Raw genomic sequence first — 14,057 nt, 5'->3', positions numbered from 1 at the left:
CAGTAGGACGGTGGGCTGTGCAGTAGGATGGTGGGGTGTGCAGTAGGACGGTGGGGTGTGCAGCAGGACGGTGGGGTGTGCAGCAGGATGCAAGTCCAAGCCGCACTCTTGTCCAGGCATGAAAATGGACACCGACTCCCCTGGCATTTCTTAACTATTCACCGCGGATGCCCCAGCGACCAAGTGATACAAGTTACCTTTCCGTTTATTTGCTTTCCCAAATAGAAATTGGCGTAGGAGATGAAACCTGTAGCAGAATGTCTGAAAGCATGTGTAATAAAAATTGCAGAGGGTGGAATGGACTGACCCCTCCAGGAAAACCCCTCCCCAACCTCAGATCTGAACGAACTAGAAAATAGAACAGCAGGGGAGGGATACAGAAGCCAAAATGTCACTTTATTCCCACTGGCCCCTCTGTAGCTTGGCAAGGATTGGGAGAGGGTGTCCCCCCAACCTAGTCGTTCTTGCTCTGGGGACCTCAGCTCAGCAAGCCCCAAGCTAAATGCACCCTGGGTTCCTCCTCCTCCCACCTGTCCCTCCATCTGGTGCTCTTGTGCTGGGCACACGTTGCACAGTTATACTGGAGATGGGGTCCCCCGGGAGCTCTGGAAAGCTCCTGCTCTCTGCAGCCAGATGGTTCCAGGGAGGAAGAGGGAGGTGCAGAACTGAGCGGGGCCAGCTCTTTCCACATTAACCAGTCTGGCAAATCATTCCCAAACCCTTGGCTACCACGTTCAGCAGATAAAGAGGCCTGAGAGGCCGGGAGACACCCACCAAGAAGAACCATCAGGAACGGGAAGCCCCCTGCCCCCTGCACACAGCAGCACACACATGAGCCGTAATAATACATATGTCACGTATGTGTCAGGGGGACCACAGACACCTCCTCTTACCTCTCAGATGTGCAAGGAAGTTTTAGCTTTTCTTTTCCATCTATGGTATGTCTGATCTTACACTCTCTGTCTGCTAATTACAGGTAAAAACGAGCTAACTTTATTTAGTCCAATTCCTCTTAAAATTCAGTTTGTCATAATAATTTGCACAGCTTATGTCGGTCACAGTCTTTGGGAACGCATTGCTCAGTCTCTTACCTCGCTCTACCCCGTCTTGCCCTCTCTACCCCTGGGTGGGGTGAAGGAGCCCCTGGGGTCTGCCCATGCCCTTTGGATTCCTGCTGGCTCACTGTGGAGCAGAAGCTGGGGGTTCTCAGAGCCCAGCTGGTGTGTGGCCTGTCCGTTCTTCCCACAGTTCTCCAGTGTCAGAAAGGTGGGCTTTCCACACAACATCTCGTAGCTGACTGTTTCCTGGCTGTCCACCATCCGTTCTTTCTTACCTAACTTGCACTCTACGAAGGAAGGGGGAGAAAGAATTCACTTTCCCAGCCCCTCTTTTAGCCAGAAGTGGCCATGCAATTCTATGTGGCCCATGAGACATAGGGGGCATCTCCTTGAAGGTGGGGCAAGCTTCTCCCTTGATGAATGAAGAGCGCCCTCTGGCTTCCTAGGCCAGCCCTTGCAGCCTGCCTTTGGGTGTTGTGGAAGGTGGGTGTGATGTGGTGTTGCAGGCAGCCATTATGTAATAATGAGGTAAGGCCCAAGAGCTAGAGCCTTAATAATCCTGAGCTACTGATTTGAGCCCCCCACCCACCTTGAGACATCATGTTAAATAAACCTAAGTGTGCTTGTGGGTTAAATCACTTCTGGTTTGGTTTCCTGTGGCATTTCAGTATATTACCAAGGCCCATATCTTCCATCTACCATAGAGCAGTGAGCCTATGGCCCAGCCACGATGGCCAGGAACAACCGCTCTCACCAAGGACTGCAGGCAGAGCCAGTTAACAAGGTGGGTCACTGCCTTCCTGTGGTTTCCCTGGGCCTCCACTCAGTGGAGCCTGGGCAACAGGGCAAAACTCTGTTTCTACTAAAAATACAAAAACTCGCTGAGTGTGTGGTATATGCCTGTAGTCCCAGTTACTAGGGAGGCTGAAGTGGAAGGATTTCTTGAGCCCAGGAGGTGGAGGCTGCAGTGAGTCGAGACTGTGCTACTGCACTCCAGCCTGGGCGACAGAGTGAGACACTGTCTTAAAAAAAAAAAATAAAAAGCGCCCTTCCACTTCAGATCTGCTCAATGGAGTTACATGTCAGTTTACACTTTTCTTGTAAGCTGCTCCTTGGCTTGCAAGCAGCACCCTTGTGCTGCCTCTTCCCATGCTTGTCTGTCTGTGTGTCTGGGGTCTGTGTGTCCAAATGTCCTCTTCTCATAAGGACACCAGTCAGGTCGGATTAGGGCCCACCCTAACAACCCCATTTTAACTTGATAAAAGAAAAACTTGGCCAGACGTGGTGGCTCATGCCTGTAATCCCAGCACTTTGGGAGGCTGAGGCGGGCAGATCACCTGAGGTCAGGAGTTCGAGACCAGCCTGACCAACATGGAGAAACCCCATCTACTAAAAATACAAAATTTCCCGCGTGTGGTGGCACATTCCCATAATCCCAGCTACTCGGAGACTGAGGCAGGAGAATTGCTTGAACCCGGGAGGCGGAGGTTGTCGTGAGCTGAGATTGTGCCACTGCACTCCAGCCTGGGCAACAAGAGTGAAACTCCCTCTCAAAAAAAAAAAGAAAAGAAAAGAAAAGAAAAGAAAAGAAAAGAAAAGAAAAGAAAAACTTCAGCTGAATTCCATTTAAAGAAGTTTAATTGAGCAAAGAACTATTCACGAATCGGGCAGCCTGCTGAGTCAGAGTAGGCTTAGACTCCAGCACAGTCATGGGGTGGAAGCAGATTTATGGACAGAGACAGGAAAGTGAGGCACAGAAAATGGATATGAGGCACAGAAACAGCCGGACTGGTTACAGCTCCGCCTTTGCCTCACTTGAACGCAGTTCGGACTGTTGGCTGCATTTGATTGGTCAGAACTCGGTGACTGGCCCCTCAGTTCGGACAGTTGGCTGCATTTGATTGGTCAGAACTCGGTGATGGGCACAAGTGTAGGCTACGGTCGGTTTACGCCTCCACCTGTTATAGTTCACGATGTACAGAGAAACCTTTAGTCCAAATTTAAAATATGTAAGGGGGAAGCTTTAGGCTAAACTTGATTTCACAATTTTAATCACCTCTGTAAAGGCGCCTTCTTCAGATGTGATCCCATTCTGAGGCGCTGGGGGTTCCGGCTTCAACATAGAAGAACAGAGTTGGGCCGTAACAGTGGTATCTGTTACCTGCAACCAAGGAGCCCTGGCCCATGCAGATTATTACAGAGTGCTGTCACCACTGTGTGAGACAAGGCAATTCTGCTGTGGGAGGCAAGAAAACAAAGTGGATTTTGGGAAACTGGAGGTATGTCAGGTGCATATGGGGGCACACATTCATAAGGAGTATTCAAGGTGGACAGGGAAGGCGTGGTCCTCTGTGAGATATGCTGTGTGATGAGAAGGACGGAACCAACAAGAACGTCATTAGGGAGAGAAAAGGATGAGAAGGCCGCGCCACAGGGAACCGATGGTGTGCTCTAGGCTGACAACTCCTTCAGCCCTGAACCAGCAGCTCACGGTGACCACCCACCCTGCGCTTGGCCCCGGAAATGCGCAGTAAACATGGGCTGCTCTGTGGATCGTGCGGGGCTGCAGCTGAGCTCACAAGCCCTCCCCCAGAATCTCTTAGACAAAGCAAGAGCATGTGTTAGCCCCAGGCTCCCTCCACCTCCTGGTCCCCAGCTGAGATCTCCATTACTATGATCCTGGTGGAGAAGGTGGAGAGACGGAGAGGATGCGTGAGTTCCTCGTGGCCAGAATTCAGGCGTGTGGTCCTTCTACCCTCCCACACCTCTATGAGGTGTTCACCTTCTCTTTCCCTTCATTTTTCACTACGTGCTGTCAATCGATTTAATAAATAGCAGGTTTCACACCTTAATTTGGTCTATGCACACCTCTGTTCTGCCACTGGCTATGTACTCGGAGGCCACAGTTGCTTCTAGATAATTTCCTACACAACAGGGTTCTGTTCAGGGCATTTATTGAACTAAAGGTCAGACCAGGAACTAATTCTCGAAGGCAAGCTGTGGCTTAAGTTCATATTTGTAAGGTCACTGGGAAAGATATCGTTAACTTAAGAAAACTCCCTCACCTTTCTTTGCAAGTAGAGGGAGGGGTGGTTTGTTGCAATATTTAATTTTTATGAGTCTGATAGGAAACATCAGCTCATAAGAAAGAGACACACACCTGGCAAATCCCAGTCCTTGTAACTTACCAGAAGGAAGGGATGGCCATTAGGAAGAAGGGGCTCCCTGACTTAAAGGTCCAAGTAGACAGAAGACACCAGTTGGTAACACAAGAATAAATAGTATTATTTTTAAAGGATTTCTGACTTGTTCTTTTCAGCTCTTAACAGTGCCCTGAGCTGGACATTTTTGAGGTAGCAAACAGACTAAATTAGACCAAACCATACATGCCCACACATGCACGTGCTACAAGGGGACTCAGTGAAGCTAAAGGCAAGTATTGGAAGGATTTTCTACATTTCATCTGATCTAGTCTATCAGTGTCGAGAAGTGGGAAGGGCTGAGCTTATTATATCCTACGTGCAAGCCAGCAGGTGAGTCTGCCAGTTTCCTGTTTGCTGGCAGAAGACAGGAGATTCCTGGTTTAAAGACAAATGACTTTATTACTCATGCTACAGCAAGCAGCATGAAGAAAGGTTACTTGTGTTGGTTCTCTTTGCCTCCAAGACCCCCAAGGGACTGGGACTGGGAATGGGCTCAGATGGGTGCCTGCACACACAGTGGGTTGCCTTATAGGAGAGAAGCCCTGGACTTAGGGATCCAAGTGTTTTATAAGGGACAGTGAGCTTGCCTGCTCTTTGCTTCAGAGGGAGACACTTTATCCACTTTCCAAGATTGTTTGTGACCCAAACATCCTTGGAGAGATAGTCTGGAAGAAAGAACTGTTTTAATTGCCTCCTATGCATTTCGTTAGTGAGGGGGGGATTTCACCCTAGGATGATGGGATGACTGAACACGCCACCCCCAACACAACATAGGTGAGAACAATAGCAGTTTGTGAGTCCCATATCCTTATAGCTCAGGGGCTGAGGACACTGTGCCATGTGGAGCCACACAGAGGTGGCATTCAGGAGCAGAGTGAATAAGCAAAGGCTGTGGAAAGCAGGCTTTGTAGTATCAAGAGGGCGTAGTGGCTAGTGGTTCCCCCAGGAGGATGCAATTGGCTTGTTTAAATAATTCTGTGGGCTGGCAGAAAACTGAAATCTGCTACTCACGGATAAGCAAGCACGGTGCCTGATCCCTTGATAGGGAGGGTTGTTTGGCTAGGGGACCTTATCCATGAGTAGAGATGGGAGGGGAACTTTCGGTGAGGCTGCTTGAGGCCCTCTCTGTTTCACCAGATGTCAAGGCAGTACTTAATATTGTGCCTTAAGTTTAGGTCTTATGCCATAAGGATAGTTAGTTTCTTATTCACAGGATGTGCAGAAATGTGAGAAATTTATGGAGAACTGTCTCCCAACAACCAGTATACTAAATATCTTATTTTCAGGACAAGATTATAGAGGGAGGAAAAAGGATTAAGGCTCATAAGGCTCATTTCTGTAACATTTTCTTAAGAAAAATAGAATACAAATATTTCCCTCCATTGTTATTTTTAAATTTTATTTTTAGACAGCTTAAGACTACAATATAGGGGTATGTGCAACCTCTCCTGAGTTCAAGCGATTCTTCTGCTTCAGCCTCCTAAGTAGCTGGGATTGCAAGCATGAGCTACCATGCCTGACTAATTATTGTATTTTTAGTAGAGATGGAATTTCACCATGTTGGCCAGGCTGTTCCTGACCTCAGGTGATCTGCCCACCTAGGCCTCCCTAAGTGCTGGGATTGTGGCGAGAGCCACTGCAACCAGCCTGGATTTTTTTAAATGGCTAGATAGTAAATATTGTAGGTTTTGGAGGCCTTACAGTCTTTGTCACAATGAATCAACTCTGCAATTGTTTTGAAAGCATATTTTCAGAATATAGAACTTTTCCCTAGCACTTACACGTTATCCCATTGTCTTCTGGTTTGCATTATCAGATAAAAAGAAATACTTGATCAAGAATGAGTGTTGAGTAAATAATACTGTGTTATCAGTCATTATTGTTATTATGTTCTCCTCCATGCTGTATGTCTTTGTCTTAGCTTATTTTCTGTTGCTAAGTTGAAACTGGTCATTTATAAGAAATGAACTTCATCTCTTACAGTTCTGGAGACTGGGATGTCCAAGGTTGAGGGGTTGTATCTCTTGAGCACCTTCTTGCTGGTGGGGACTCTCAGATGTGTCCCAAGGCAGCCCAGGGTATTCCATGGTGAGGGCGCTGAGTGTGTTAATGTCCTAGCTCAGGTCTCTCTTCTTATAAAGCCACCAGGTCCCCTTCCACAATAACCCATGAATCCATCATCCCATGAATCCATTAATTCATGAGTGGATTAATTCATTCATGAGAGCAGAGCTCTCGTGATCCAATCACCTGTTAAAGGCCCCACCTCTCAATACGGCCATATTGGGGATTAAGTTTCAACATGAGTTTGGAGGGACATTCAAATTATAGAAGTCTTTTCCTCCAGCTGCTTTAAGAATTTTTTAAGTCACCGGATTTTCAACAGACGAATCATGCTGTGCCTTGATGTGATATTTTTGCTATTTATCTTCCTTGAAGTTCTTTGAGCCTCTAAGATTTGTAGGTTTATACTTTTCACCAACTTCAGAAAAATCTAATGAATATCTACTCAATACTCATTCTTGATCAAGTATTTCTTTAAAAGATTTTTTTCTCTCCTCTCCTACTGGTACATCAATTACATGTATGTTAGATTGCTTGACATTGTCTCACCGGTCATTGGAATCTTGTTTATTTGTTTAGCCCTTTTTCACTTTATGCTCTAGTTCGCATAGTTTATCTTGCACTGGCTTCACTTCAAGTAAACTGACCATTCCTCTGCAGCATCTAATAGTATCTAATCGAAAACCCATACAGTGTATTTTTCATTTCAGATGTTGTATTTTTTATTTCTAAAATTTGTACCTGGTTAATTTTTAGTTTCCATTTATCTACTGAGATTCCTTTTTGTTCCTTTATTATATTATGTTTTTCTTTCAATCTTTGAACATTTTATGCCATGTCTAAGTCTGTTTTTGTTCACTGATTTTTCTAATGATTATGGGCCATATTTCCTAGTTCTTTCCACACATCTAGTAACTTCTGATTTTCTGTTAGACATTAGGGATGTTATGTTGTGTATTTAGGTTTTACTGTCTTCATTAGTAAAGTGTTGAATGCTTTGCTCTCTCAGGTAGTGTTATCCGTTGAATTATTTCCCCCAAATTCATATATGAAGCCTTAACTTCCATTACCTAAGAATGTGACTACATTTGGAGACAGTGTCTTAAAAGGGGTAATCAGGTTAAAATGAGGCTCTTAGGGTGGGCCCTGGTTCAATTTGACTGGTGTCCTTATAAGAAAAGAGTCGCCAGGGATGTGCGTGCACAGAGGAAAGACCATGTGAGATATGGGGAAAAAAAGCCATCTGCAAGCAGAAAGAGGCCTCAGTAGAAACCAGATGTGCTGACACCCTATCTTGGACTTCTGGGCACCAGAATTGTGAGAAAGTACACTTCTGTTGGTTAAGCTACACAATGTGTAGTATTTTGTTACAGCAACCTGAGTGAACTAATACAAGCAGTTAATTTACTTGCAGGTTAACTTGATTCCTGCAAGACTTGTTTTAAAGTTTTGTTCGAATGGATTTTGAGTAGCTTTCCTCTAGAAAGATCAGCCTTCTTTTTACGGCATGGCCTTTATTGAATGCTTGAAGTGGTCAACACCTCTGGCTGCTCTGAGCTCAAATGCTTTCCAGCCCCACGAACCCTACACTAGTTGTTCAGTTCAGCCTCCCCAGTGATTGTTCTGTCCCCAGGGGCTATTTAGCCTGGCCTTGTGGGCACGAAGAGCATAGTATTTGACGAAAAGCTCAAAGGACACACTTTTATATTTCTGGAGCTTCCTTCTCTTACCTTGATAACCCGCCTGCCTCAGAAGCTTCCAGTTCTGGCCTCTGTCTCCTCAGCCCGATGGGACTTCAGTGCTATTTGGGTTCCCCTCCCTGTGCTGTAGTCTGGAGAGCGTCTCCAGGAAACCAAGGCAGCCATGGGACTCCCCCTATTGTTTCTCTTCTCTCAGGGGTCGCTGTCTGGCACTGCCTGCTGCTCAGCATCTGCAGACTGTTACTTATGTAGTTTTAGAGTTACTCATGGTGGGAGGCTAGCCTGGTACCAGTGACTCCATAGTCAAAAGCGGAAGTCCACATGGGTGATAGCTGAGGTGGTTCCCATTTGTTGACTTTCTATGTGAACTGATGGAAAGTATCATCCCCAAAGTGTGCAAAATGGAAGTGAGCAGGGGTGGAGAAGGATAGACAGAAAGAGGAGGGCGCCAGCCCTGAGTGCCTGGATGGCGCTGAGATCATGCGTTGAGAGTGGCAACAATTCAAGGTAGGTGTCGGCCACGCTAGGCAGATGGCATAGGCACAGAGACAGTGGGAAACAGCAGTGAGGAAGACGGTGGGTGAAGTGAGCACCGTTGAAATCAGGCTGGAGAAGCAGGAAGGAAGGATAGACAGGAGGGGGCTCACAGGGGAATAGGGGATTGGAGGGCTTTAGGATTCAGACAAAGGGAGAATGTTAGGAGCTTAGGACATCCTGGGCAGAAAGGACATTTGCATACCCTCTTTCAGAGGTGGAGCTCAAGTTCTGAGTGTGGTCATGGGAGGGTGGCAGAAGTGGCAGAAGTGGAGTGGAGATAGAAGTTCCTAGAGATGAGGAAAAACAAAATCTGAGCGACTGTGAATTTTGATGAAACATCCACCGCCATGTTGAAGATGCCTGGGATGTGGCCAAGTCTTAGCATGACAAGGAACACAGTGAACTCAGTGCTGAAATTCTTAACGAAAGGGACAGGCTGCACAAAGGTCGGCAGATGACAGCAGGGCAGGGACTCCGGACATGGCGCCCTTCCCAGCCTGCATCTCCAAGGAGGATGGTTTTTGCATGAGGGTGAAGACTTGGGGCTCAAAGTCAATGTCCAGTCCCCCCAGTCTGAGCCCATGTGATGGGGACGTGGCCACCAAGTACAGTTGTGGAGGTTGTGAACAGCTTCACTTTCAACTAGCGATGCCACTCTATTGCAGACGTCCCATCTCGTGTAATGGTTTCCCAACTCTGTGGGCACTCAGTGTCCCTGCGTGGGGGCCTGAGCAGGATTCCAGGGAAGCATGCCTATGACAACACAGGCTTCCGCCAGGGCCAGGAGAGTGTGAGAGGCCGAGAAGTGGTCTCTTTTGCATGGGTCAGGTGGTCGCAGCAGGAATCCTGAAGGGGCTGCAGTGAGCGGTGGGAAGTCGAGTTGATGGGGAGGAAGCAGAGAGGAGAGGTGGGTGGGAATATGAGAGAAAACAATGACTCAGGCACTTATATCATGATGGTGACTAAAGTGACAGGGATGTAGAACAAGGAAACTGACCTTGCCAGAGTTTTCATGGATCGAGTCCCTGTGGTTGCCCAGTGGTGAACAGTCAGCAGAGAGCCTGGAGGTACTTGACCCGGACCCAGAGGAGCCCTGGAGGATGGAGCCTGGAGGATGGAGCCTAGAGGATGGGGGCCTGGAGGACAGGGGCCTAGAGGATGGAGCCCTGGAGAATGGGGGCCTGGAGGATGGAGCCTGGGGGACGAGGGCCTGGAGAATGAGGGTCTGGAGGACGAGGGTCTGGAGGAACAGGGGCCTGGAGGATGAGGGCCTGGAGGATGGGGGCCTGGAGGATGGGGGCCTAGAGGATGGAGCCCTGGAGAATGGGGGCCTGGAGGATGGAGCCTGGGGGACGAGGGCCTGGAGAATGAGGGTCTGGAGGACGAGGGTCTGGAGGACGAGGGTCTGGAGGAACAGGGGCCTGGAGGACGAGGGCCTGGAGGACAGGGGCCTGGAGGACGAGGGCCTGGAGGACGGGGGCCTGGAGGATGGATCCTGGAGGATGGGGGCCTGGAGGATGGAGCCTGGAGGATGGGGGCCTGGAGGATGGGGCCTGGAGGATGGGGGCCTGGAGGATGGGGCCTGGAGGATGGGGGCCTGGAGGATGGGGCCTGGAGGATGGGGGCCTGGAGGATGGGGCCTGGAGGACGGGGGCCTGGAGGATGGGGCCTGGAGGACGGGGGCCTGGAGGATGGGGGCCTGGAGGATGGGGGCCTGGAGGATGGGGCCTGGAGGATGGGGGCCTGGAGGATGGGGCCTGGAGGATGGGGGCCTGGAGGATGGGGCCTGGAGGACGGGGGCCTGGAGGATGGAGACTGGAGGACGAGAGCCTGGAGGATGGATCCTGGAGGATGGATCCTGGAGGATGGATCCTGGAGGATGGGGGCCTGGAGGATGGAGCCTGGAGGATGGGGGCCTGGAGGATGGATCCTGGAGGATGGGGCCTGGAGGATGGATCCTGGAGGATGGGGTCTGGAGGATGGGGCCTGGAGGATGGAGCCTGGAGGATGGGGGCCTGGAGGATGGGGGCCTGGAGGATGGATCCTGGAGGATGGAGCCTGGAGGATGGATCCTGGAGGATGGGGTCTGGAGGATGGGGCCTGGAGGATGGAGCCTGGAGGATGGGGGCCTGGAGGATGGGGGCCTGGAGGATGGGGGCCTGGAGGATGGATCCTGGAGGATGGGGCCTGGAGGATGGATCCTGGAGGATGGGGCCTGGAGAATGGGGCCTGGAGGATGGAGCCTGGAGGATGGGGCCTGGAGGATGGGGGCCTGGAGGACGGGGCCTGGAGGATGGGGGCCTGGAGGATGGATCCTGGAGGACGGGGGCCTGGAGGACAGGGGCCTGGAGGATGGAGCCTGGAGGATGGGGGCCTGGAGGATGGAGCCTGGAGGATGGGGGCCTGGAGGATGGGGGCCTGGAGGACGGGGGCCTGGAGGATGGGGGCCTGGAGGATGGGGGCCTGGAGGATGGGGCCTGGAGGACGGGGGCCTGGAGGATGGGGGCCTGGAGGACGGGGGCCTGGAGGATGGAGCCTGGAGGATGGGGCCTGGAGGATGGGGGCCTGGAGGATGGAGCCTGGAGGATGGGGGCCTGGAGGATGGATCCTGGAGGACGGGGGCCTGGAGGACGGGGGCCTGGAGGATGGAGCCTGGAGGATGGGGCCTGGAGGATGGGGGCCTGGAGGATGGAGCCTGGAGGATGGATCCTGGAGGACGGGGGCCTGGAGGACGAGGGCCTGGAGGACGAGGGCCTGGAGGACGGGGGCCTGGAGGACGGGGGCCTGGAGGATGGATCCTGGAGGATGGAGCCTGGAGGATGGAGCCTGGAGGATGGAGCCTGGAGGATGGGGGCCTGGAGGATGGAGCCTGGAGGATGGGGGCCTGGAGGATGGATCCTGGAGGACGGGGGCCTGGAGGACGGGGGCCTGGAGGATGGAGCCTGGAGGATGGGGCCTGGAGGATGGAGCCTGGAGGATGGATCCTGGAGGACGGGGGCCTGGAGGACGAGGGCCTGGAGGACGGGGGCCTGGAGGATGGGGCCTGGAGGATGGGGGCCTGGAGGATGGGGGCCTGGAGGATGGATCCTGGAGGATGGAGCCTGGAGGATGGATCCTGGAGGATGGATCCTGGAGGATGGAGCCTGGAGGATGGATCCTGGAGGATGGGGCCTGGAGGATGGGGCCTGGAGGATGGGGGCCTGGAGGATGGGGGCCTGGAGGATGGAGCCTGGAGGATGGATCCTGGAGGATGGGGCCTGGAGGATGGAGCCTGGAGGATGGAGCCTGGAGGATGGGGGCCTGGAGGATGGGGGCCTGGAGGATGGATCCTGGAGGATGGAGCCTGGAGGATGGATCCTGGAGGATGGATCCTGGAGGATGGAGCCTGGAGGATGGATCCTGGAGGATGGGGCCTGGAGGATGGGGGCCTGGAGGATGGAGCCTGGAGGATGGATCCTGGAGGATGGGGCCTGGAGGATGGGAGCCTGGAGGACGAGGGCCTGGAGGATGGATCCTGGAGGATGGGGCCTGGAGGATGGAGCCTGGAGGATGGGGCCTGGAGGATGGAGCCTGGAGGATGGATCCTGGAGGATGGGGGCCTGGAGGATGGAGCCTGGAGGATGGATCCTGGAGGACGGGGGCCTGGAGGACGGGGCCTGGAGGACAGGGGCCTGGAGGATGGGAGCCTGGAGGACGGGGGCCTGGAGGATGGATCCTGGAGGATGGAGCCTGGAGGATGGATCCTGGAGGATGGAGCCTGGAGGATGGGGGCCTGGAGGATGGGGGCCTGGAGGATGGGGGCCTGGAGGATGGATCCTGGAGGATGGAGCCTGGAGGATGGATCCTGGAGGATGGATCCTGGAGGATGGGGCCTGGAGGATGGAGCCTGGAGGATGGATCCTGGAGGATGGAGCCTGGAGGATGGGGGCCTGGAGGATGGGGGCCTGGAGGATGGATCCTGGAGGATGGAGCCTGGAGGATGGATCCTGGAGGATGGATCCTGGAGGATGGGGCCTGGAGGATGGAGCCTGGAGGATGGATCCTGGAGGATGGGGCCTGGAGGATGGGAGCCTGGAGGACGAGGGCCTGGAGGATGGATCCTGGAGGATGGGGCCTGGAGGATGGAGCCTGGAGGATGGATCCTGGAGGATGGAGCCTGGAGGATGGGGGCCTGGAGGATGGATCCTGGAGGATGGGGCCTGGAGGATGGAGCCTGGAGGATGGATCCTGGAGGATGGAGCCTGGAGGATGGGGGCCTGGAGGATGGGGGCCTGGAGGATGGATCCTGGAGGATGGAGCCTGGAGGATGGATCCTGGAGGATGGATCCTGGAGGATGGGGCCTGGAGGATGGAGCCTGGAGGATGGATCCTGGAGGATGGGGCCTGGAGGATGGGAGCCTGGAGGACGAGGGCCTGGAGGATGGATCCTGGAGGATGGGGCCTGGAGGATGGAGCCTGGAGGACGAGGGCCTGGAGGATGGATCCTGGAGGATGGAGCCTGGAGGATGGGGGCCTGGAGGATGGGGGCCTGGAGGATGGATGCTGGAGGATGGGGCCTGGAGGATGGGGGCCTGGAGGATGGGGGCCTGGAGGATGGAGCCTGGAGGATGGAGCCTGGAGGATGGGGGCCTGGAGGATGGGGCCTGGAGGATGGGGGCCTGGAGGACGGGGGCCTGGAGGATGGATCCTGGAGGATGGGGCCTGGAGGATGGGGGCCTGGAGGATGGGGGCCTGGAGGATGGAGCCTGGAGGATGGGGCCTGGAGGATGGAGCCTGGAGGATGGAGCCTGGAGGATGGATCCTGGAGGATGGGGCCTGGAGGATGAGGGCCTGGAGTATGGGGCCTGCTCTCCAGACCCTGAGGACAGCCCCGTGGTGGACCAAGGATTTTGGGTTTCCTGCGTCTCTGGGCCCCTGACTGCTCAACCATCAGAAACAGACTGGCAACCCCCTGTCATTTCCCTGGCGTGGGGAACTTCGGGTCCCCTCTGTCCTTCCCACCACACTTTCCCCTCTTTCTTTCCGGGTGTCTACTCTCTGGCTTCTGTCTTCTCTGTCAGGTCCACAGAATCCTTCTCCAGCACATCCCACCCCAGGAAGGCCACGGGCTGGGTCCCAGGTGCCATCTTTCAGAAGATGTAGAGCATTCCCATGGAACAAAAATAACCCATTTCAGGGGTTGGCTGAAAATGAACTTATTAAAACCTGCCTATCACAGGCTACTCCGCTGACCCTGTCAGCCTCATCTCCATGGAGAGCAGCCCCTCCTGCTGAAGATGGGACAAAGGGCATCGTGCTGTGGTTGGGGAGGCTCTAACCACAGCCCTGGGAGCAGTCTCTTACCTCCTCTGAGATGCTTCCCTTCCTCAGGGAGGGGACTTTTCCATGCTATCTGCTGGCCTGTACGTTTTCCCCAGTAAACTTGGCCCTAATATTTTCTAAATTCCTGTGGTCCCTGCCCACTCTATCAATAGAAATGCATAGCTTATCCCTTC

Source organism: Pan troglodytes, chromosome 22, assembly GCF_028858775.2.
Source record: "Pan troglodytes isolate AG18354 chromosome 22, NHGRI_mPanTro3-v2.0_pri, whole genome shotgun sequence".
Taxonomy (NCBI): Eukaryota; Metazoa; Chordata; class Mammalia; order Primates; family Hominidae; genus Pan; species Pan troglodytes.
Note: the sequence above shows the minus strand (reverse complement) of the source record.